The sequence below is a fragment of the Choloepus didactylus genome, chromosome X (genome assembly GCF_015220235.1).
Source record: "Choloepus didactylus isolate mChoDid1 chromosome X, mChoDid1.pri, whole genome shotgun sequence".
In the NCBI taxonomy this organism is placed as follows: Eukaryota; Metazoa; Chordata; class Mammalia; order Pilosa; family Megalonychidae; genus Choloepus; species Choloepus didactylus.
The window spans coordinates 2768980-2795499 of NC_051334.1; positions in this window are offsets into that span (position 1 = coordinate 2768980).

The following is a 26520-nucleotide window of genomic DNA, read 5'->3' on the forward strand; positions in this document are numbered from 1 at the left end:
GTAAAAATAGTATGATCTTCAACTTTAATTGGAAATTAGCAATGGTCATGTGTGTTCTCAGTTGAACATCAAAAACGTATTTCCTAGCTTTGTTCACTAAAAAGGCCTGGAACTCTGAGGGAGCCTGACACGAGTGCCCCAAATGCCCAGATAACATTCTCTCAATGCCACATTCCACTGAAAGGAACTAGGAATCCTTGGAGAAATAGCTCCTTTGAGGCCTGAGATGGGGTGTGTCCAAGGTGAGCTTAGAATATGTAGGGATTCAAAGAGCTTTCAAGACCCACTGGAGTCATTTAAGAACAATTTAGAGGTGATTTGAAAGGGGTCCTACTAGAAAGGAGTTTGTTTCAGCATCAGAAAGGAGAACTACAAAGGCTTGAAATGCAAATATGTTAAAATAGGTTAAAATCTGTTGTCACAATGAAGATAAATCTCTCCTGGTCCATTTCAGCACATGCAGGAGATAAAGTGTATTCTGGGCACTACTAAAAAAAAAAATTTTTTTTTTCTGCTTTCTGTCAAGAACTCTAACTCCTGTAAGCAAGTAGTGGATATAGGAAAGTTCTTAGAATGACAACCAATAAAAGCAAGAGTAATAAAACAATTAGAATATCACCAGTGTGTACATTTTAATAAAATCATGGAGATGGGCAATGATCATTTATGCCTGTTAGAAGCATCATGTCTGAAAACGGGGATAGTTTTATAGCTAAGTCATCTGACAATACCAAATCTGTCTTAACTTCACTCAGAGACAACTAGCCAATAGGCTCTCCAATCTGTGATGCAATAGACGGCATGGTATGAAGAATTCTATCACGTATTCTAGACAGAAATAAGTTCTGAATCTGATCAAGCCTCATCAAGTACCAATTTACAGTAAGGTTGTGCTACTTATCCCTGCTAAGTGAGATCCAAATGGATATAATCATTTAGAGTTAGTTAAAATGGGAGAAACAAGGTAATAGAAATGACTATCCCCTTTCTTCAACAAATAAATGGAGGTTTAAAAAAAGGAAGATCCTATAGAGTAAAACAGCTACATGAATGATTACCCACATATCACAAGTGCAGAGTTATACATCTTGATTCAAACAAATGATTGAAAATTATAAGAATTGTGGGAATTGAGAGTCCAAAAATGCCACAGTTGCGCAGCAATCTCAAGTGGGCTCGAGGATTCGTCCATCTTTGTTCTTCCACAATCAATACTAGCTCTTACTCTCCTGTTCTCTCGATAGCTGCTTCACCTCTGGGCATTGTGGATGTATGCTGGGCAGGACACGGGAAAAGCCAAATGGGAACAGTCCTCTCTGTGAGATGATCACTTATATTTATTGACAAGTTGCCTGTGACATGCACCTTGCTACAAGAGAGCTGGGAAATTGAGTATCATCTTGTTACCGACCCTAGAGTGAGAAGACAAGGAGAAGTAGGTTGGATTAGGTGTTGAGTAAGCCAGTCTACAATGTCTACCACCCTAATTCCTTCTCCCTGGTGAGGGGCCAGCTTTGTTATAGAAAAGCAAGTTCCTTCTGGCTGGTAGAACATACAGACAGAGTCTATTTAAGATGGAACATAGCCATCTGCTCATTATTCCTGACGTCATGGTGATAAAGTTGCGGATGTGATGGAAGCTGGGTTAACTTCAGAAAATGGCAAAGCAGGAAGACAGAAAACAAAAGAAAACCCTGAGCTTACAAGGGATGACACACAGTTCTTGATTTCAGACATCTATGATGCAGATCCATAAACATACTGCATAATGATGTATACATAGACTAAATTTTTGTTTTGTCTGTTAAATTCATTCTAGTTGTGGTTCCTGATTTCCTGATGCTTGGAGCAAACCCAATATAACTGACATGCTAGCATGATCCATCATTTCGCAAATCTTCAAAGAGCCTATAACGTTAAACAAGTCACTAAGGCACAGGAGGAAGGAGATATATCTGGACTGGGCTGTGGACCCATGTCAGTCGTTTAATTTGTGCATTGAGGCAAGTGCCTTCTTCATTTTTTCTAACGCCTAAAAGCATGGTGCTACTCAGATATTCAGAATGGGATAACCAAAAATAGGTGACATTTAAAGCCATAAAATCATAGTCCTCTTATAATCTTTAGGAAAGGGCATGTAAAAGTATGTAGCATTTAAAATCAGCTCTCTACCGCACTTCTATTTTATTCTCTTTTTAAATGATTCTACGTTTGGGCAGTAATTGGAAATGTACAGCCCAAGCATGTTTTTATACCCTAATTTCAGAGAAATAGGACTGTGTAGAAGCATAAGAAAGTAGCTGTAAGTCAAATACAAGCTCACAAATCACTCACCAATAGTTACTAAATTAATGATTTTCATACTCTTTAGCTACCATATATTGCTCCCCCACTACTAAAAGTTTCCATTTTCTGAATTAAAATACTAAAATATTCCAGACTAACAAATGAGAATTTTAACTTTTGTTTACAATGGTTAACATATTGCATGCTATTTAAATCACATTTATTCAGCCTATGTTATGAAAGATATAAAAATGCTAACCACTCCCATAGTTTATCAAGCAGCTAGAGTAGGATATTGTTTTACACAAACTCAACACACATGAATTCAAGTATACACAACTGGTAGTCAAGAAAAGGCAGAGAAAGTTAAGATTTTTAAAAATTACTTCTATGATTAATTTTGTTTCCTTGTTACTAGAATGTTTATTTGCCTGATTTATAAAAAGTGATAGGTATGTTCATTTAAGAAATACTTATCAAATAATGGAGTTCGCTATTTGCAATTTTCAACTTATCTAAAGGGTCTTGGGACATTGGTTGTGTGAAACGGGGTCCTCTGTATAGTCAAGTTTTTCAGAACATTTTCAACTTCCAAGTCTTCTCTAGAAACATTTTTTCAGATATCTAGAAAAGTTTTCAGTAGCTCCTTATCTTCACCTGCATTTAAGGTGTTTGACCAACTTCTAAACTCTATGTCCAACATCACGGAAAATGACAGCTGACAGTTCACACAGGTTTAGGGTGATAAACTTTTTCATTCTTCCTGCGGTTTAAGAGTATATTCTCCATGACATGACTCTTTCCTCTTTCACTCTCAAGAGTGATCATCGAAAAGCTTGTTTACAACGACTTTACTTTTAGACTTGTCAACTTGCACTCCCAGGAATTTATCTGCTCGATGCTTTGGCTCTTTCTCTCTTAATACTTGTTTCATTTTTTTTTTTTTTTTTTTTTTTTTAATTTTTCTGGTGACCTTGACTAACAAAGGATGTTAGCATCCACTGAGGTTATTTCAGGCAAATACGCCTTTCCACAAAAATAACCTTTTATGCAAGATAAAGTAATAGAGTGAGCTCCCTGCAATAGATGTTACTGCTCCTCATATTTCATTTATTTTCACCTTTCTGGTGCAAGGTAGGTTTGCAGTTCCCCATGGCATTTGATGCTGTGTGGAAAGTTCTGGCAAATGAGGCATACTCCTGATGGGTGAAGGCTTTCAATGATTGTGGGTAATTCACAGCTCTTATTTTGCCATGGTGCCTTTTGGTATTCCCCCAAATGGCTGCTCCACCAAACTGAATCCTAGAGTGAGAAGGATGTAGAAAATACAACCCAGCTGCCTCAAACTGACACACAGCCTGCACACGGAATGCATCTTTATTGCTATAACCCCTGAAATCTGAGGGCTGTTAGTCAGTCTAGCCTACTCAAGACTCTTTTGGTTGATCTGCACTCAACTTGAAATACTGTTTAAGTATCATATCCTTTTCCTGCAGGATAATTTTAGGGAAATGCATAAAATTCTACTCAAGCAAAATTACAATTTCATTGACATGGTGTTTGTATAGGATAGTCATCAGTATGCTAAACTAAAGGAAGAGTTGTAACTTTCTTAGTTATCAATGATTTGCTCTTAGGAAAACAATTTATTTGAATGAAGTTCTTAGAATTCTAAGCCCAGAGTGGTTCCCGCACTGTACTGTGCTAATGTTACTGTACTACAAATAATGTGGATGTGATGATTCCAATGTAGATTTGAAAGTGAAACGAAAACTATAACTTAGTTTTTATGCTTATTAACTGTCCATAGGAAGACAAATGGAGGATATATCTTGCTGTGAGATGTGTCTAATACACTAAACATGGGAGAGAAACACTTTTAATCAGAATTTTTTGATTGGGACAACCAAACCAACCAGAAGTAGCTTAAACGATTCAGTTTATTTCAAATAAATGAACGTGGAGGAAGGGTTGGATAAGCTGTGGAGTGAGGTTATAAGAGTTCTGTCCTGGGTTTTGTCCTGAGCACATAATCTTGGTGCTTGTCTTTCTGCAGTCGTTCTATGACAGCCATTACGGAGACATAATTCCTGTAAGAATTGTATTTCTCTCTTTTTTTAATAACAGGGGAAACCATTCCCAGAACCCCCCAGTGGACTTCTCCTCATATCCTGATGGCTAGGATTGTCTGTTTGCCATACTTAACTGAAAAGTATTTTAACATCTATGATGGAAAGTGGGATCTTCCAAGATAGTAGATGAAAGAGGAGGTGAGGTATCCTTTAAGTAATAATGAACAAACTCTGCCTTACATGGCAATGAAGGAGCTTGCATGACTAGATGTATGTATTGAAAATAAAGTGGTAAAAATTTAAAAAAAAGAACACTGACCCAGTTATAGAAATACTCATCTCTCAGTCCTGAATGGACATTTGTTAACTAGACTTTGGGTCATTTGCTTTCCAATAGACTCAAAACCAATGGGACTTTTCCCATCTCTTGAGAAAAGGAGAACATTTCACCCATGCATAGCAATTGATTCACACTAAACTTTATATCCAGAAAGATGAAGGTCTGCATTAACCATGATGTTGAATTTTGAAGAAGTCTACAAGAAATCTTCATCTCCAATTATGATTGCTTAAATGTGGCAGAGAACTTCAATTACCCTATGATACATACTCTTTCCTTTTTCCTTTAGCATGGCCACCAAGCTAAAGATGGCATTTCCTAGCTCCCTTGGAGCTAGTTGTACCTATGGAACGAGGTGTTGTCCACTGGCACCTGGCCAAATGCAGGATGTGCAATTTCCAGGTCAAATATTGATACCTGATCTGCTTGTCTTCGTGTGTGGACATTGCCCATTGCAGTTAGGTAGAGACACGGTTTGCCCTCCACTTCTTCTCTTCCCCCTATCATACAGGCTGGAATTGGATATAATGGCTGAGATATTTCCACATAATTTTCCGGGAAACTCTCAGGTATAGCAAGACCCTGTAGCCCGCATTGGATCCTGGGTTCTTAAGTCCAAGGTGAACAATATCCCGTCTTGAGTCACGGTACATTAGAGACTCTGATTAGAGCATATCCTAAGAGAATAGCTGCTAACAATTTCAGCAAGCTATTGGGGTGGGTGAGAGGTGGTTTAATCTACAAATCCAGGTCCTACGCTTCTACTACTCATTGCAAGCTTTTCTTAAAATGGCTTTTCAGCATAGGTGCTTAACCTACTGTTTCCCACTCACCTTGCTGGACACTGAATAGTCATCTCAGAATAAATGACACAGCTTAAATGTTGGCTTTCTTGTTTTCTTGGTAATTTCTGTCTTGAATAATGGCAACGAAAGAGGCACTGTAATATTAAATGGACATTTACATAATTACTGCTTGTTAAGGTGAAGATTATAAACCCCAATATTCCGTAAAACTGAATAGGAAAATGTTGCTAAATAGAAATCATTTGCTATTACCTCGATATAATTATTGCCAACTCGACAACTGAATACTTCATCTCTCTTTTAGGGGCAGGCTGCCAAGTGCATGGTTTAAAATTGACACTTCCACACTGCACTTATTATCTCTGTAAATACAATGTGTACACTTCTTAATCTATTTGTGTATTCCCTCCGAGTGTTTAAATGTGTATCTAATGCAGTCTGTTCCCAAAGACAGTAGCAGCTTTCAAATAGCCTCTCTCATCTTCTAATACTTAGGATCATTTTTGAAAGGTCACTTTGTCGTTTCTTATCTCACATGGGTTCCTTAAAGAAACCCAAGGCTACATTTATCAAATTAATGAAGGAAGTTTGAGAATTGTGTTATGCAAGTCATGAAATTGGCATGACCATTTCATCTTGTTTAAAATTTGTTTGTGGCTGTGCATGTTTGTTTTTACTTCTAGTTATTGCTTTAATTTTCTGTCTGTTATATGTAGAAAATTATTTTTTCATTCCCACTCTTTCTCCTTAAACCCTAGGAGGAAGTTTATTTGTCTCAGTTTCTACCATTATTGTATTGGTTGATAGCTAAATGGCACTGGATCCAACTTTTTTTGTAAGAAATTATTTCTTTAGACTCTGAGGCTTTGTGATGAAGTAGGACACACATTTTTATTGACATGTTACATTTCTTTACAAAGAATGTGAATAGCCAACTTTTTCAGTAAGATTATACAAATGCACTCACAGGTTTCTTCACAGATACATGTATTCATACATCGAGGAAGTATTTCAGGTATGATTTGTCTTCCTGCTACGGAGAGAATGCCAATAGCTTTGTCCAGAGTTTCAGACTCGCAATGAATTGTGTCTCACGTGTTACCCGGGAATTAGTAAATACCCTCCGAGGAAAAGTCTTCCAGACATTGAACTGACCGCTGCTGGCCCTTCAAATCCTTACCTCCAAATAGAAGGATGTTTGTATTTGTCACTTTTTCTATGACTTTCCAATGATACAGAAGCCCTTCATGACCATAGGCTTGGTATAAAATGACAATAGTAATGAGCAGAAGGACTAAGAAAAAGAAACATAATTAACTGTGCGCCCAGTGCTTTGGGCTTGAAATATTCCCTTATGTCAGAGTGATGTCCCGTCACACCCCTTTTCATGTCTGTATATTGTCCACTACCCCCTGGTTCTCTTTGCTTCAGCTCATGCTTAGAGCTTGGACTAAATTTTCTCAAATTCTGGCAACTTAAAAGACTTCCCTTTCTTGATGTTGTGTTGATGACCTCTATTATTTAATTTTTCCAGTATTTGTGGTTAAAATGGAAGGGAATAAAACTCCCTGATCATTTCCATCTGTCATATATTGATTATACTTATTTTGTTATGCTCCAGGTATATTGTCAATTCACTTTAATTTTTAACAAAAACTAGTAAGATCTTAAGCTTATTTCTCCAATGGGAAACTCAGTAATCAAACAACAGACCTCAAAACCTTGAATTTGATTGAATAGAGACTGTACACAAATATTCTCAGCAATAAATTTCCCCAAAGATTTCTAATTACTTATCTTCCATCTGCCTCATCCTCTCTCACTCCCTCCCCCCCCCTTTCTTTCTCTCTCACTTACACACACACACACACACACACACTCTCTTAATGTTTTTTTTAAAAAGCTTCTTAATGGAAAGTCAATATTTTTAAAATTAACTTCCCAACTATGGCCATTAATGATACAAGGGATACCAATGTAGTCCTAACTTCTCTGTATCATAAAGAGAATACTTGAGTGACATCATACTTTCTAGAGGCAGGTGCCGTTGTTGTTGGGCAAGATAGTGGGAAATCAACACAATGGGTGAGGTGTGAGATGATATAACCGGCTGAAAAAAAGACACCCAGAAATTGCCTTGGCAAGAGGGGGTCAGAAGAGACCATGAACTGTGAGTAAGTTTGCTGGGTTCTGGATGGGAGAGGATGCTCGGGGTGGTGATCAGTCAGCTCTCGTGTGAGGTACCTTCTGCACGAGCTGGACTTACTTCTTTCACCCTCAACTTCCAGCAAAACTCTTACACTTATCCATATTCATTCTCTCTCTCTCTCTCTTTCTGTCTCTCTCATGCACTTGTATCTTTAAAGAATGAACAGGAAAGTGGTGTTTGGGGCTAAACTATTTAAGATAAAGAGAGTCCCAGAGGAAAGCAAATAGCAACATTTTCAAGAATTTAGTGTCAGCAAAATATTTGAGTAACGGTTGCCTGCAAAAGTAACGCGAGGATTCCCAAAAACACCAGGGAGAAAATTGGCTCTTCCCAGGAGGTTGGGTGGAAAATCTAACTATTTCATGTCCTCATGCCAGAACTCCTTCTCTGTAAACTCTGAGAAATATTGCATAATGTTTTAATTATTCATCTGAACTCGATCATCCTGAAGGTAAAAGGGAGTGGGTTGTTCAAAAAGAAAGATCACAGGAGATATTTGAGGTGTAGAACACAGGCAACAAATTTCAAGGTTGGTCAAGTTTTAGTTTGAGTTGAGTTGGATGCTTTATGGTGTTATTAGCCTTGAGGTCATTTTAATCACAGAGCAGTAAAGTTTGATTTGGTAATGTTTCACAGTAAAGCCATTGATATTACAAATGTGAAAATGTTCCTATGAAGGCTGGTAGCAAGACTTGATTTCTGCTTGGAGCAATGATGGCTGGCAGCAGAGGTACTAAATGTGATACTAAAATACTTGAAGTAGAGAATAATTCATTAAACCTTGATATTTCGAAATAGGAGAGGAAGGGAACATTTTAATTTTATGCTGTAATGTGTAGGAACATATGAGCTTTAGAATTTGACCTGAAGTGTGCTTTTTTATTCTTTCCTGACTTAAGGAAACATGAACTGAAAATAATTAACATTCTAAAATGGGTATAAATTATCCTTTAGGACTGGAATATATAAGTATTAAAAAAAAAACCTGAGACTTAGAAAGATGGAAGAGCAGCTCATGGTTATCTTAAAATCTTTTTTCTGAAACTCAAACCAGAAAAGAAGATTCCATCTAAAATGGAATTAGGAATTGACACATATCCAAAGGCTGGGTCATTAATCAGATCTGTGTGGTTTGAAGACAGATTGAAGGAGGACAAAACTCCCTTTTCCTCTAGTGCTGAGAAATTATAACTACATGAATAAGTTGAGAAAAGTCTTACCAACAGGAGTATACCAGGAAGGATGAGAATTCAGAATTTTGAACATTATTGGAGAAGCAGGAATATCCAAAAAATACCCAGTTCAAATACTAATCCCTCCCTTTTCTTCTTACCTTCCTTCTTATGATTTTTAATACTCATTTACTTTATGTGAGGTCTTAAATTATTCAACTTCAGTTAGATATCAAATAGATATCTTCAACAAAACAGATGAAACCCTGAGCTTGCTTCCTTAGGCTTCCCCATCACAACAGATGCTCCAATTATTCACCCTGTTGCTCAAACCCAAACCATCTCAACCTACCCTGTGTCCTGTTCATCAGTCATTCTCATTGGGTCTCCTGTCACAGGACATCCTGAATCAAACCACATTTCACCATCTCCATGGCTGCCGTCTTTGTGGAAAGTGCCACCACCTCTTACCTGACTATAAAAGAGAACTCTTACACCATCTACTTGTGCTCACTAATGCTTCCACCCCTCCAAAGGATTACAACAGCTCCCAGAGTAAACCCTGATTACTCAGTGAGTCATGCACAAGCACTCATTTGGAACAAAGCTACATATCACTTAGTCCTCTTTTCGTACCATTCTCACAAACCCTATTCTTTGTCCTATCAAAAGATTCTGCTTAACAACTGTGTGAATCTTAACTTCTCTGTTTCTATGGTTTCTCATCTAATTTTTAAGTTGCTAATGGATGTTTGCTCCTGGAACTCAGGTGGGAGGTGAATGCTGAAGCCATAAATGGGACAACCATTGGAGTATTATGACATGTAAATACGCATATCATTGGCATCACTCGTGGTAAATGTAGAGGAAGATAAGAATAAAAGGAAGGTTTTCAGGAAGGAGGCAGTAATGAATTGGATCTAGTGATAAAACATGGCAACAATAATAAAACATAATAGTATTTGAATAGAATACTATAAATTCTATTAGTCCTTAGAACAAATTGGAGTCAGCACATTATCTTCCTTTCATAGATGATGAAACTAGAAGCAAAGGGTTAAGTAAAAACCATAAAATTGTTAGATGGCTGAATCAGAATTTAATCCAAGATTAACCCTGGATTACAGCTTCTACTTGCTCTGCTGTGACATTACACAAACATGGGGTAGAGGTTGAATAAGATGACAGTCGAATCTGGCAAAATGGGGGTTACCGTTGACTTTGACAAGGAGGATTTCTATGGAATTCAGGAGAGGAAACTAGCATTCGTTGAGGAGAGGCTGTGAGATAAGAAGAGGAAGGAGACAATAGTTGAAAGATTCATTATAAAGGGGCTCAGGAAAATATATTGACACTTGAGACCTAGAAATGATCTTAAAATTATTTTTCAATTTTATGGCATGTTTGTAGATTAATGGATATGATTTGGGAAAGTGGTAGAAATTGCAAGAGAGACATGAGAGAAGAGAGCAAAAAAGAAAATAGGGGGTGGAGCAAGGGGCAGACACTACTTGTAGAAGAAAATGTCTCAAAATAGCAAGAGTAGATGACATGCAATACAGAGTTGGAGTGTTGGAGGCTTTAGATACAAATTCTGTCCTTCCATAGGAACAAGAGAGAAAGCAGATGTTTTTGTTTCAGTGACTGTTATCCTGCTAATATTGATGGAGGAAACTAAAACTCCTGGCTGTTTCAGGTGAAGTTATCAGCCCAGAGTGATGAAGTAAGAACAAAAGAAAATCTAATGAGAGAAAAGAACATACAAAAAAATCATCTCAGACAAGGGGAAATTAACTTACAGGGGGAGTGTATTTGTTTCCTAGCTGATAAAACTAATATGATACAGTGGTATCCTTAAACAAGGGGAATTTATTGGTTCATGGTTTTGAAGCTGAAAGTGCTCCAAAATTGAGGAGTCAGCAAGGCAATACTTCATTCCCAAAGACCCTGGCATCCTAGAGTTGGCTGCTTGTGATCCTTGTCCTTGTCCTTCCTGTCACATGGCAGTGCACATGGTGATATCTCCTTTCTCTCCTGGGTTCAGTTGACTTCCCTCTTCTGGCTGTTCGTGGTGGCGTCTCGCTCCATATGACTTTCACTTTGCTTGCAAAGGACTCTAGTAATCTGGGTTAAAGCCCAAACAGATGAAGTTGGGGCAATACCTTCCTTGAAGGGATCCTATTTAAAATGGGTCTACACCCAACAGAATGCAGAACAAGAGCATTTTGGAACTGATTCAATCAACCAAATATGGTAACATTGCAGGGAAGTACTGAGGTTCCTTCAGAGTTTGTTGGTCATCATTTTATTCCAAGCCCAATAACACCATTTGGGGATTTTTATTGAACTCTATCCAGATGTGAGTGGTGATGGTGGGGAATGGGTGGAGGTGCTTAAACTGATTTGAATGTTTGGTAGAGGAGCATAACAGAAGAAGAGATGGACAAGGCAACTGAGGACTTTGCAAGGAAATGATTATAATGCTGGACCATGAAATATCGGTAATAAGCAGAAAAGTGGGGACATTCAGATTGAAGGACAGTGAAAGAGTCATGGGTTAAATGAAGGGGACGCCCTAATAAATTTGTTTGGTAGAGTGAGTGAGTTGGAAAATAAATGATGGTTAGAACTTTGGATGTGTGGACCTATCTCTTCCAGGTGTCATTTCTGATTAAATCAAAGATGTAGGGTAAAGCAACAGGGAAAGTTAGAAAGTCTGGCATGCAAGATGAAATGTCTTGGGAAGTGAATATATCAAGAAATGAGGGGCTACAGAGCTCTAGGTGATCATTTATTCTGAAGATGGAATCATCACAAATGACTACAGGGGATCAATTTTTTCAGTCAATGAAAAGTAAAGAGTGGTGTGGTGGGTGAATTTCATAGTAGACCATATACAGAAATAGAGTTTGCTCTCTCTGCCAGTTTGTATGCATTATGTCCTCCAAAACACCATGTTCTTTGATGCAATCTTGTGGGGGCAGACATATTAGGGTTGATTAGGTTGGAACCTTCTGATTGTTTCCATGGAGATGTAACCCACCCAACTGTGAGTGCCACCTTGGATTAGGGTGTGACCTCTTGATTGAATGTTTCCATGGAAATATGGACCCTACCCATTCAGCGTGGGTCTTGATTTAATCACTGGAGTCCTATAAAAAAGCTCGGACAGAAGGAGTTCAGTGCAGCTGCAGCCGAGTGAGGCATTTTGAAGATGGCCATTGAAGCTGACACTGACATTTTGGAGAAAGCCATTTTGAAACACAACCTGGGAGCAAGCAGATGCCAGCCACGTGTCTTCCCAGCTAACAGAGGTTTTCTGGATGCCAATAGCCTTTCTCTAGTGAAGGTTCCCGATTGTTGATGCCTTACCTTGGACACTTTATGGCCTTAAAACTGTAGGACACTTTATGGCCTTAAAACTGTAACTGTATAACCAAATAAACCCCCTTTATAAAAGCCAATCCATTTGTGGTGTTTTGCAACATGGCAGCATTAGCAAACCGGAACACTCTCTTAAAGAACCAATGTCTTATAGAGACAGAGAAATAGTCTAAAAGTGGCAGAGAGGAGGAATTCAGCACTACTATACTTGAGGTGTGAAAGAAAAAGGAAAACAGCTACTACTGGAAAGGACTATGGTGCAGTGAGCTCTCAAGAGACACCAAGTTTTGGTTATGAGAAACTGCAGTCTCATTAAATAAAATGGAAGTGGACTATTGAAAGGCATTAAGCAGAGACGTTCTTTACTCATGCCACAGTTATCTCTCAAGATACTATGGAAAATTCATTTAAAAATCAAAATGATTTTCTTTGGTAATTTGTACCACCCCCCTCAAAGACAAATGGTCTAGATTGACCACTTGGGCTGCCAGTAATCAATATCTCTGGCTGTATCCAGCAAGATTAAGTGATCTAGACTCTACACAATTATTTTTCTCCCTGCATGGCTTTTGTTGTTGTTTGATAACAGTTAATGGCTGTTCCCCTTATACACGATCAAATCATTTATATTTAATATTGTAATTTATTATATATAAATTACATAATTTAATATTCTTATTATAGACAATATTAACATTTACTAAATATCAGGGTTGTTTGACAGGCTATGTTTTGAGATTGAAAAACATTGCCTAGAGTTTTTCCCATGGTCGCTGTCTTAGTTTGCCAGGCTGCTGTGACAAACACTAAACAATGGGTTGGCTTAACCAACAAGCACTTTATCAGCTCGCAGTTTCAGAGGCTAGAAGCCCAAAATCCAGGCCAGGCTTTCTCCTGGAAGTATGTAGCTCTCTGGTACTGGTGTGTTGCAATTCTTGGAGTCCCCCAGCTTGCATCTCTACCTCTTTAGGGGTGATCCTTCTCTCCTTGCATCTGATCTTCAGGGTTCTGCTTGCTTCTGGCTCCTCCCTGAGGCTCTCTTATAAAGGATTCCAGTTGTATGGATTTGGGCCTAGCCTGATTCAGTTGGCCACACCTAAATAGGATCTTGGAAGGCCCTATTCATAAATAAGTCTACACCCTGACTCACCTTAAGATACTCAAGGATAGTGTTTACAAATGGGTGCACAACTATAGGAATATAAATTAAGATGAAGAACCCATCCTTGCATGGGAACTTATTTCATCTACTCAGCCCCCAACAGAGATCTGAAGCCTTAAATTGTGCCTTCCTTAGACTTGTACTCCCTGAGTTTCCTGTCTGGCTAATTTGTAAATATCATGGAAGTTGATCATGGGTGTTGGCCTTTGTGCAGTGACTCTGATTCTCAGCCAAGTTTGAGTCTATAGCTCTGATTTCAGTAGGGCTAAGTGGTCATTTCAGGGGCAGATAACTTTGAGTTTGGTTCATTAGTCTCATTTGCATTTCAGTGCATATTGCCTTGAGGACTTTATATTTCCTGGCAGTTGATAATATAAGGTTGAAAAGTTGTTTTGACCTTGTCTTTCCTACCAGAGTCAAGACCCTCTGAGTTTGTACATGCTCATGCAACCGGAGGGGTTGCTTTAACCCCCAAAATATCAGAGCTTGTTTCTCCTCCCAAATGTCAGGTTTCATGTTGATCCATTGTGGGCTCAGTAATTGCAAATATTGGCAAATTGGAGTTCTTATACCAAGCATGGCTGTGATGTGCAACCAACCCAAATAAACTTTTGGCTCTAATAAAGTATACCTATGGGGTTCCTTAGAACAGAAAGGAAAACAACGCTCTCAATTCAATGAAAGGCATTTGTCTAGTGTTGCGAGTAATCTGAATAAATTAATTGTTTTCAGGGCTCTGAAAATGACAGCAAAGAGATGAAAGAAAAGAAACATGTCTAGAAATTACATAAATAATTAAACAGGGGCTGTAACAGCTACTTAAACAAAGATTTAATGATTTCCCAAAACTTAAGTCAATGCAGCCCTGTCTAAAAACCAAAATAAAGAGATGTGATTATTAAAATGGCTCTGGACAAATGAAAAGAGCAATCTCTGACATCTCAGAAGGTAATTGTACAGAGACACTTCTCTGCAAAGTCTAATGGTTTAATTATGTTTCTTTTGTTAGTCAATATTTCTAATACATAGCAATGCATCTGTATCTAACAAATCCTGCTGCTTTACCAAAATGAGTTCTAGTTTCCACTGGAAGTTGAAAAAGCATATCTAATTTATTACTTTGAAATATTTTTGAGCAAAGGAATTCTTTTCTTTGAATTTTGTTGAAGAGAATTAGTGAATTAGATTGCATGCTTTTAAAATTTAATAATGCCTATTATGATAGCTTATAGAAGTTAATAGGGATTCATGTACATTTAAGTAAGAGACATTGAAAGATTCTAGAAAACATTTTATTCCTGATACTTTAAATGTTTTGACCCTAAGATATGTAAGTTAGAAAAAGAACATTTTAAATGAGTTTAATTAATGGTCTCAGTAGGTTATAAGATGAAAAACAAACAGCCGTAATGCACTATTTCATCATATTAAAGTATTTTGAAATATTTGGTATGTACTTTAAAAATATTCGTTTAATATTCCTAATCCAGACATTTCTTGGACAAATTAGACTTATTTAAAGTTCCATTATATAAATATTTATTGGCCTTATCCCTGATTTCATCACCTCAAAAGCAATATTAGCCTAATATTCTAATTTATGCAAGTCTTCAGTTTGATTTCCCTTAAAAGCCAAATTACTTTCCGTTACCTATATTGGCTTAATGTATTGATACACTGACATCATTTCCAGTGAATTTTAAATTGTAAACTGTTAAATGAAATTGAATTGGTAGGCCATGTCTGTTAGAAGGGACTTACTTTAAAATCCTCTCAGTCAAAAGGATTCAAAATGTCAGGTTAAACTAACTAACATCTAATGGAGAAACATCAAAAGGCCTTTATATTGGTGGTCTGTCATTTATGTTTTGGCACCAATGTGTCTAACTTAAAATCCCAGCTCTGCCACTCGCCAGCTGTGCAAATTTGAGAAAGGTATTTAAAGTCTGCTCCTCAGTTTTCTCAAATGCAATCTTACCCTGCAGAGTCACGGTGAGGTTAAATGAGTTTGCCCAAGGAAATCTCTTGGAACAGTGTCCATCAGATTAAACAGTGGACTAAGGCTGGTAGTTACTGTTTGTCTCAATCTGTAGGTCAAACTAGTTCACATTGACATGTTTGGAATACAACCGATTCAAGATCGGGAATCCATGATGGAGAAATAAACCTTACTTCTAAAAGTGTGAATGTGGAAAATGCAAATCACGAACCCCATCCCCTGCAAAAACAAAAGCACCACATACTCTTTAGCAATGATAAATTCCAGGAAGAAATGGTGTAATGTACAGAGTTTAAGGGAAAAATATTTGTCTCAAGAATAAAATAAATCTTCTACCCATGATATCATTATCCTATAAGGACCACACAAGGTATTTGAGAGTTACCTCAAATAAATTACAGAAATTTAGAACTTGAGTCACTGAGTTGTCTGTTTCAATTTAAGCAAAAAAAACAGATGGCTCAAAATAGAGCACAGTGAGAGAGAATACAGTCTGTTCCTTGCATATTGGAGACCACTGATCCCACTTAAAATTTCATAACCCACAAAATCAGATCCTGGTTCTAAATTGTTGTCTCCCAAGAATGACAGCATAATGTTAAACAAAAGTATGAGCAAAAATATGTGAGATGTTTTACATGAGTTTCAGATAACAAGTTAATTTCTTCATCCTTCATAAGAAGTAATAACTATTTTATTTTTCATTTCAAATTGAGAAATAAATTTTAAAGCCTATGATTTAAACAGACCACTAACTGAGCTAAGAAAGGGGGAAACAAAACAAAACAAAACAAAACTCTAAACCTAAACCTGTTGATTTTGTTACCGAGTGAGGGCTCACTGCCCGACGTGCACAGAAGTCAATATCACCACATCGGGATTTTGAGAAGAGAGTTTTATTGCAAGGCTGACCAGCAAGGAGGCAGGAGGTGAAGCTCAAATCTGTCTCCCGATCTAAGAGCTAAGGGATATTTTATGGGAATGGGAGGTGAGATGTGGAGACAGAAGAGGGGAAGTTTGACTTGGCATGTTCCAACTGGTTAATTCTCGAGTTGTCCACATGTAGTTGAGTGGATTTTGGCCCGGATCTTCCTTATTGAAGAACCTCTCACATTTGTTCTGCTCCAGATGTTTCACTGTCTTGTAATCTTGGTTCCGAGGGAGGTGACCTTTGTACCTGGTATCTCAAAGGGCATCTGAAGGACAAAGTCTGTTTTTTGTACGTGCTCAGCTTATATAAGCTGTGGTTAAACAAGCTCGGAATAAAAGGACACAGAAGCAGAGCACATCCCCCAAACCAGTTGTGGCCTGCCCATGGTTTCACAGTAACCAGGTAAATTAAAGAAAATAGAAAAGAAGAAAAATACTAGATGATAGGGAATGAAAAGTTTCAATGTAAAGAGTATATAAAGGTGGAAAGACAAGAATGGGGTAAAAAGTTAGGAGATAAACTTCAAAAAAAAAATCTTAATTATATATTAAGATATAAATAAATATGTTTACATACACACATAGATAATGCTTTCAAAGAAATTCATGGCAAAAAGCAATCTAAACTTACTGTTTAAAAATATGAGAGAAATGCCTTTTAAGAGCAATTGTCAACCAGCCATCTGTTGTCTCTACAAGCCAAATCTGTTAATTATCTAATTGTAGGTGTTCAGTGGACAGTTAAAAGTTTGGTGTGTAGCTTCAGAGAGTTCTGGAAATGAAGGTCATAAGTTTAGATTACACTTGAAACAAAGGATTGAATGCAACTGTCCAAAGAGATAAGAAAATGAGCGTGCAGACATCTTTGAAGAACACAGATAGTTAGGAGATCGGTGGAACAAGAGAAAGTTGCAAGGGAATCCAAGAATTAGAAAAGTCAGAAGAAAACTAAAAGTTTGTTCTGAAACAAATGCCCCTGCTTTAAAATGTGAGTGGAGGCCCCTATTTTAGTGCTTTCAAGACCATCTGAATTAGAAACTTTTCTTTAAACCAACACATTCTAACTAAAACCAGATAATAATCTCCTCTCTCTCTGTTAAACACTTAGTCACCTGTAAAGGAGTTCTTTCTGCTTCTCCTTTTGTCTCCACAAGATTTCCATGGCGTATCTTTTTCTTTTTTTTCTTTAACCTTACATTTGTGAGGAATACCTGCCATCAGGAAACAATTTCCATGGTGTGAGCCAAGCCCTATTAAAATTTCTCTCCTCTGAACTGATTCATTTCTTCTGAATCAACTTTCATTGTTCCCTCACAATATATAATTTTCTAGAAATTTTTCTCTTTATGACTGACTGTGTTGGTTTGCTAAAGCTGATGAAATGCAATATATCAAAAATGGATTGGCTTTTAACAATGCAGATTTAATAGCTTACAAATGTACAGTTTTAAGGCTATGAAAATTGTCCCCATGAAGGCATCAACAGGAAGAGATACCTTCTCTGAAGACGAGTTACCGGTAAGCTTGGAATCTTCTGTCACATGACAAGGCACATGGTGGTATCTGCTGGTCCTTCTCTCCCAGGTTTTGTTGCTGCAGCTCCTGGCTTTTCTGTCTGTGGCTTTTTCTCTAAATTTCTCTGGGTGTTTTTCTTTTAGCTTCTCTATGTGTTTTATCCTCTTATAAAGGACTCCATTAAGTGGATTAAGACCCACCTTGAATGGGGTGGTTCACATCTCAATTGAAATAACCTAACCAAAAGGTCCCACCCACAATAGGTCTACACCCACAGGATTGGATTAAAAGGAACATTGCCTTTTGGGGAGGGGTACATAACAGCTCCAAAGTACCACAACTATCCATCATAGGTTCCAAAACTTGCCCAGATTCATCTGAAACTTTGCATAGATCAAGGCTAGAGTGTTAAGTTTTTCTGTTCCACAACCATGATAAGATTTGATATGCTATCAAATATTTTAAAAGTCATGAATGAAATAAGAAATGGAAAAATAGACAAAGTGTCAAATGCTAGTTATGTTTACTGTATATTAAAAATCCCCAAATAAATTTTGTGACTTTCTATTGAGTATTAAGCTGCACTGTGGCATTCTAGAACCCAAATTAGTCAGTTTGAAATCTAGATCATTGCAAATGCTCAAAATGCATATTTTAGAAGTGTGTTCATTTAATCCATATAAAAATTGAACAGTGCAGCTCCCTGTTTTGTGCTCTAGGGTTTTTACTCATTTACTGATGTTCAGCTATTAGAAAAGACATCTGCACAAGCCAATAAGATAAGTTCCTTGACGAAAGCCAGCATTGCCAACAACTGTGAAGAGAAAACAACCTCGCAAAAGAGTGGACAGTATCTCTTGAATATCTATGAAGCTTGAAAGAGAAAGAACTGATAAGTCCTTTCACTGAGAAACAAGTAGAAATGTTAATATAGATAAAAGGAGACATCCTGAAATTGTACACTGCTTTTGGAATAAGTCTCTAAGGAAATCAACTTATTTCTTGGGAATTGTGCTAGTTTGGCTATGTTATGTCCTGCCAAAAGCCATATTCTTTAATGCAATTGTGCCGGTTGGAATGTATTATGTCTCCCAAAATGCCATTATCTTTGGTGCAATCTTGTATGGGCACACATATTAGTGTTGAGTAGATTTTGGAATCCTTTGGATGTTTCCATGGAGATGTAATTCAATCAACTGTGGAGAAGACCTTTGGTTGGATAATTTCCATGGAGGTGTTGTACCACCCATTCAGGGTGGTCTGAATTAAATTACTGGAACACTATATAAGCTCAGACAGAAGGAGCAAGCTTGCTACAGCCAAGAGGGACACTTTGAAGAATGCACAGGAGCTGAGAGAGGAGCTTCAGCTTACAGAGACATTTTGGAGACAGCCTTTGAAAGCAGACTTTTGCTCCAGAGAAGCTGAAAGAGGACAAACACCCCAAGAGCAACTAAGACTGACATTTCTGAGGAACTGCAGCCTAGAGAGGAATGTCCTGGGAGAAAGCCATTTTGAAACCAGAACTTTGGAGCAGACGCCAGCCATCCTCCAGTGAAGGTACCCGATTGCTGATGTGTTACCTTGGGCGCTTTATGGCCTTAGGACTGTAACTGTGTAACCAAATAAACCCCCTTTTATAAAAGCCAGTCCTTCGCTGGTGTTTTGCATTCCAGCAGCACCAGCAAATTAGAACACTTGTTTACAGGTTACAGTTACCGCTTGATTTCCCTGTGACAAAGTGCACCATCCCTACGTATTTTCATGCAGAGGAATATTATCATCTTTGTTGCCCTGGGCCCCTGAGCATGTAGTGTTCTAATAGCCACAACTCTCACCTTTTTAATAGTAAAGATGCTTCTCACTGGGTCTGGCAAGTGAATACTTGGGAAGGCCCAATGTACCCTTAGGAGTACAATTCCTCCCCAAATTGTTGAGGATTAGAAAAGATAACCTGGAAAATTCTTAGCAAGTGTCTGACACACAGTGAGGACTCAGAGGTGCCAAGCTGTGTTATCATCATCATCATCAACATCATCATCATCATCATAGGCTTGGTGCTTCCCTTGGGTCTTAAAAATCTGGCCATTTTTAAGATTAGTTGAAGGAGAATGAGGAGTTAAGTGAAAGTTGGAGGTAGTGGTAAATTCAGAAAACAATAGTTTACTACCTCACTTTGCTATCTACAATAAAAAAAAATAGATTAAAAAAAAAAATGAGGGATGATTAGACCCATAAGATTATAAAGCCTCAATAATTAAATAGCATGGTAACAATGGAACAAAATAGTAAATGCAAACATATGCCCCAAAATATGTGTTAATTTTGTTTATGATAAAGACAGCATCTCAGCTTAGTAGAGGAGAAAAATAGAGTGTTCGGTAAGTGGTATTGGGGTACAGCTAGGCAGACATTTGAGAAAACAGTTGGCTCCAACATTCAAACCTTACACAAAGGATATATTCCAAATGGAACAAAGCTTTAAATGTAAAAAACATACCACCGTCAAAGTACTAGGATAAGCATCGAAACTCCTTTCATACCTCCAAATGGGGAAAGCTTTTCTAGTATAAATCAAAACCCGAGTCATAAAGAAAGCAACATATAAATTAGAGTACATAAATTTTTTAAAATCCTGCATGATGAAAATGACCATAAACAAATGACAGAGGACAAACCAGGAAATATTAGCACCTCAGATTCATTCATCAGCCTCTATTTATTGAGTCCGTATGATATGCCAGGACTCTTCCAGGTGTTGGAGACACAGCAGTGAACAAAAGAGAGGAAGTTACTTTCTCTAATATACATAAAGAGTGTCTCAAAATCAGTTGTTTAAAAGACCAACAGCAGATGGTATAAACAGTTTGCAGTTAGGGAGACACAGGAGGTTCATAAACCTGTGAAAAGGTGTTCAACCTCACTCATAATAAAAGAAATACAGATTCACCTACTACACTGAAAGACCATTTTGCACCTATCAGATTAGCAGAACCCCAAATTTGGTAGCCTACACTGTTAGGAGGAGTGTGAACAGACAGCCTCATGCATTGCGGAAGGGTGGTAAATTGTACACAAATAAAAGGCACAAATCAATGGAATAATAGATCAAAAAGTACTTTGTATTATTTATTAACTAATTATAATATTGAAGGAAGGGAAATGTTTAATTGGTACTATTGTAATACCTATCCAAGTGCAAATGCGCATTGCTTTGAAGGGCAATGTACACTGCAAATGAACTCCAGACCTGAAAAATGGTATGTATACGAGGATATACTTTGCACCATTTTTGGACACAACCTAAATAGTCACCTCTGTAGTGTTCTTCCCCCAAAATCAGTCTCTCTAGTTATAGCATGAGAAAACACAGGACAACATCAGCTTGAGACTTCTACAAAATACCTAACCAGTCCTCTTCAAAACAGCTAAGGCCATGAAAAACAAGGAAAGTGTAAGAATCTCTCAGATAGTGGAAGAGTTTGAGGAGGAGTAGATTTTGGAAGAGCAAAAGGACATCAGTGGAAAAACTGGGAAAATCTGAGTAAGTCTGCAGTATAGTTACTAGCTTTGAAGCAATATTAATCCATCAATGTTGATGAATGTAACGTGGTAATGTAAGAGAACCACCTTATGGGAAGGTGGATGAAGGGTCTGGAACAAAACTTTTGTTATGGGGTGGGGCGTGGCATCCTATACTTTTGGGATGTTTGGCAACATCCCTGGCTTCTACCCACTTGATGCCAGTAGCCCCGTTCCCCCCCCCCCCAAGTAGTGACAAACAAAATTGTATCCAGTCTCTAATGACCATTGCAAAATCACCCCTGGTTCAGCACCAGTGATAGAGACTAATGTTCTGATATCAACTAACCCAGTGAAATCCTTTACCTCTGGTGTGTGAAGAGAAGAAAAAGACATCTTCACTGTCTGTGCAAATGATTTTTAATTAATCAATGCGTTGATTAACCAGTAAGAGGCGTATTTAAAGGTGATTAACTTCTGGATGCCTGGAGCTCACCAGCAAAAAGACTGTGATTTCTCAGAGGTTTTTAACCACAAACGGTTTTATTACAAATAGGACATGGGAAATTTTCCAGCCATCAGAAGAAAAGACAAAAAAAAAACATGAGAAACCTATACCCAGTGGCATAGATTTCTGATGCTATTCCCCTCAGAAAAGGTGTCTTAAATATATACAAAAAGTCCTATCTATCACTAAGAAATTTGTTTTAAGGAGAAAATTATACTCTAGGAATTTCTCTATGTATTCAAAATTATATACCTGGGGATCATTCCTTAAATAAGGAATCTGTCTCGCACCCCCCCCCACCCCCCCCACCCCCGGAAAAAAAAAAACAAAACAATTGTTCTGAGTGCAGAGTGTTAGAGATCTCTCTTTCCAGCCCCACTGGCTGACCACACCCCTGCATCCAGAAACACTGGGCCCTTCTCTGCCCTCAGAAGACTGTAAAAAAAAAAAAAGTGTTGGTTTATTGTAGTTCAAATGCGAAAACTGAATATCCAAACATCTTAAAATTCAACTCTAGGAACAGAAGTTTAACATGTAAACAAGAGTATAGCCAACCTCAACCTGTATACAAAGAATAAACTCAAAATGGATAAAAACCTAAATATAAGAACCAGAATTATAAAACTACTAGGAGAAAACATAGGGAAGCATCTTCAGGACCTTTTGTTAGGCAATGATTTCTTAGACTTAACACCCAAAGCACAAGCCACAAAAGGAAAAGTAGGTAAATGGGACCTCATCAAAATTAAAAGCATGCATCAAAGAAGTTTATCACGAAAGTAAAACGACAGCCAACACAATGGGAGAAAATACTTGGAAACCATATATCCAATAAAGGTTTAATATTCAGAATATATAAAAACCTTCAAATCAACAGCAAAAAGACAACCAACCCAATTTAAAAATGGGCAAAAGATATGAATAGACATTTCTCCACAGAAGATAGACAAATGGCCAAAAGTGTCATGAAAATGTGCTCAACATCATTAGCCGTTAGGGAAATGCAAATCAAAACCACAATGAGATACCATTTCACACCCATTAGTATGGCTAATATTCAAAAAACAGAAAATTAAAAGTGCTAAAGAGGATGTAGAGGAAATAGGAATACTCATTCATTGCTGGTGGGACTATAAAATGGTACAGCCACTGTGGAAGACAGTTTGGCAGTTAACTCCGAAAGTTAGATATAGAATCTACTTAACTTTTGGGTGTAGTATATACCAAAAGAATTGAAAGCAGGGACTTGAACAGATATTTACACACCAATGTTCATAGTGGCGTTATTCACAATAGCCAAAAGATGGAAGCAACCCCAAGGTCCATCAACCAATGAATGGATAAATAAATACAGTATATACATACAATGAAATATTATTCAGTCATATAAAGGAATGGAGTTCTGATATATGCGACAACATGGATGTACCTTGAAAACATCCTGTTGAGTGAAACAAGCCAGAAAGAAAAGGACAAATACTGTATGACCTTCCTAATATGAAATAATCAGAATAAGCAAACTCATAGAGTCAGAATCGAGAATATAGGTTACTGGGGGATGGTGTGACAGTAGGGAATAGGGAAATAAGGCTTTAAACATACAGAGTTTCCATTTGGAATGATGCAAGTTTTGGTAAGGATGTTGGTGATGGTAGCTCAGCATTGTGAATGTAATTAACAGCACTGAACAATATGTTTGAGTATGGTGAAAGGGGAAATTTTTTTAATCATATTTATGTTACTAGAATAAAAATAATTTTAAAAACCATGGAAGTGCACAACCCAAACCCGAATCCTAAGTTAAACCATGGGCTGTAGTTAATACTGCAATGATAAAAATGTGCTTTCATCAATTCTAACAAATGTTACACACCAATGCAAGGTGTTAATAATAGGGTGGTATATGGGAACTCTGTATTTTATGCATGATTGCTCTGTACACCCACAACTTATCTAATAAAGGGGGAAAAGGACAGAATATCATTTACAGGCAACACCCTGAGAGGTAATTTGTTGCCTAATCCAGAATATTGAAACTCATGACTTAATTCAGAATCCTCTTGATGCATCATCACTAACTCTTCTGAGTGTCCTCACCATTCAGCAACTGCCTCTCAGATCCTGACAAAGCCTGTTGCCCGATCTCGGATTTGATGCTTTCGGGGCTTCTCCTTTCTGTCCCTCCCCATCCGGGCACTGGGGCCCGCTGGATGGCTACCCTTGCTTGTGCTTCTGAGGGAAAAGTTCCCAGGAACAGTTTCCTTCACTCCACCTTGAACAGGCCCCCAAACTTGAGTGCTACAGTCAATTACAGTGCAGGGTTTGGAAACTTGGTTTCTGTAATCAGATATTTCCATCCATTTGTGGAAAGCACAACTCACGCTTTTCTCGGATTACCAGTAGAAACGGGAAGAGATATTGCGTTGGTATTCAGAGAAAAGGGGACGTATGTGTGTATATATATATGAATGAAAGCTGAAATTCATGGAAGAGTCTACATAAAATCAACCCCGCTGATGGTAAACAAAGATGGACACCTTTCATCATCCTTGAAACCTCGACTGCAAAATGTTCAGTGACCAACCATTCTAGAACATGCTTCGCACATTGACCGGTAAATACAAGTTATGTGTTTTTCCTTAAAAGACCATTCGAGTGCATTGTGTTCCTTTTACAGTAGGGAGAGTGTCCTTCTGTCAACATGCTGGCAGCAGTTTTCATGGAGAACTCGTTAGGATTTCTTACTTTAAATGGGGGGTACGGCAATGGAGCCAGCCCCTAGCCCCGTTTCCCCCCAACAAACGCCTGGGAGCAGCAGTGGGAGCAGCAGAGGCTTGAGGTGCCCGTGTCCTCCCGATGACGGGGCGCCCCGTGATGTCCCGTGTCTCCTCGGCGCTGGACTGGCGCGTGCAGGGTCGCGCGCTCCGAGTGTCCCGGGCGCCCCGGCAGTTTTCCGTGGGCTCCGAAGCCAACGGTCACCCAAGCCCTTGGCTTTTCGCCCCCGGCCGCGTCCGCACAGGTCGGAGCTTCTGGCAGCGGAGTCCTCAGCCCAGGGCTGCGCCCCCGCCGTGCCGCCGTCATGGGCAGCCACCTGAGCAGGTACCTGCGCACGCTGAGGCCCGCCCCGCCGCCCGGGCCCGACCCGGCCGACTGCCCCCTTCCCCGGGTGCGCTGGGTGGGCACCCAGCCGCTCCCCAAGCTCCCGCCCGAATGGGAGCGCCTCAGTCCGCGGAGCGTGCTGATCCCCGAGGCCTGGAAGCACTTTCCCAGCCAGCCGGGGCTCCATCAGGCCCGCATGTGGGAAACTTACGTGAGGCGCCGGCTGTGGCGCGCCCGCAACCCACGATGGATATGGAGCCCGGTCACCGTCAAGATCGCTCCTCCCGAGCCCGGAAAGCTCCCCTTTGTACCGCGTCCAGCCCCCGGGGAGCGCCCAGACCCCTGTGCCAAGGAGACTGTGCTGAAGGCCCTCAGCCAGTGCAACAAGGGCAAAAGGAGGTTTGACGGACCCCTCTGGTTCGAGCTCGCGGAGAAGAGGAGGAGGAGCAGCCCCGAGGCCAGGCCGTCTGCTTTCAAGCCCGTGGTCGGGAAAGGAGGGGCCCCCTCCTTTGTGCCCAGGCCTGGGCCTCTGAATAGAGGACCCCGCTCCGGGAGAGAGAATGCCTGCAAGGAGGACAGTGTCCCCAGGCGTGACGTCCAGCCTTCCCTGTGTGCCGCCCGGCCTGCAGAGCAAGGTAAACTTGCAGCACTCGTGGGACCCCTGGCTTCCCGCAGTGCACAGGCAGGGGTGGCACCAGAAGGGTCCTTTCACCCCTGAGCGCACCCAGCCTGCTGGCCCCCTGGCTTCTAAGAGTCGGGGCCCTGCACCCTCGACCTGAGACTCAAGCCCACGTTGGCTTTCGTCCTTCTGACCCCAGATCTTCCCTGACATGGGACACTGACACCACCAGGCCACCTCCCACTGCTCCAGCTGACAGGCCTGCCAGGACCCAAGACCCCTGTCCTTAACCTGCGTAGGCCCTCAAGCAAAGCATTTTACTAGGAATGACGAGACCCCAAGTTCCTCCCCTCCTGCTTCTGCCCTCCTTGGTTCTCCACCGCCTCCGCCCCCATTTTGGTAACACTCTGAGGCCCCGTATATAGGGAGGGTGAAGCTCCCTGGTGTGCCTAATCCAAGTCTGGGGCTGCCCTCTCCACAGCCCTCAGCGCCTGATCTCCACGTTGAAGCATCTCTTCGCCAGCCCAACGGCACCACGGCCAAGGGACTCTCCTGTGCTACCCGTCACCCACACCCTAATCTGGACCTCGGCACTGCTTGGCAGAGCCTCTCCCCCCTCCATTTCTTTCAGTCCAGCACCCCGGATTTCTGGCTGAGCCATCACGAACCTTATGGTCACCCTGGTGACTCCTGGCCTCTCTTGGAAGAAACTCGAAGCCCAATGAGGCCAGGCAGAATCCTTGGACATGGACTTTTCAACTCCCCCCTCTGGAGAGACATTGTATATATGAAAGCCCTTTCCTTCCCCCTGCCGCCCACTGCTCTCCGCCTTTTCTCTGGGAGCAGACTTGCCAGGAAGACCTGCTCCTTCCCCCATGCCCGAATTTGACCAGTTAT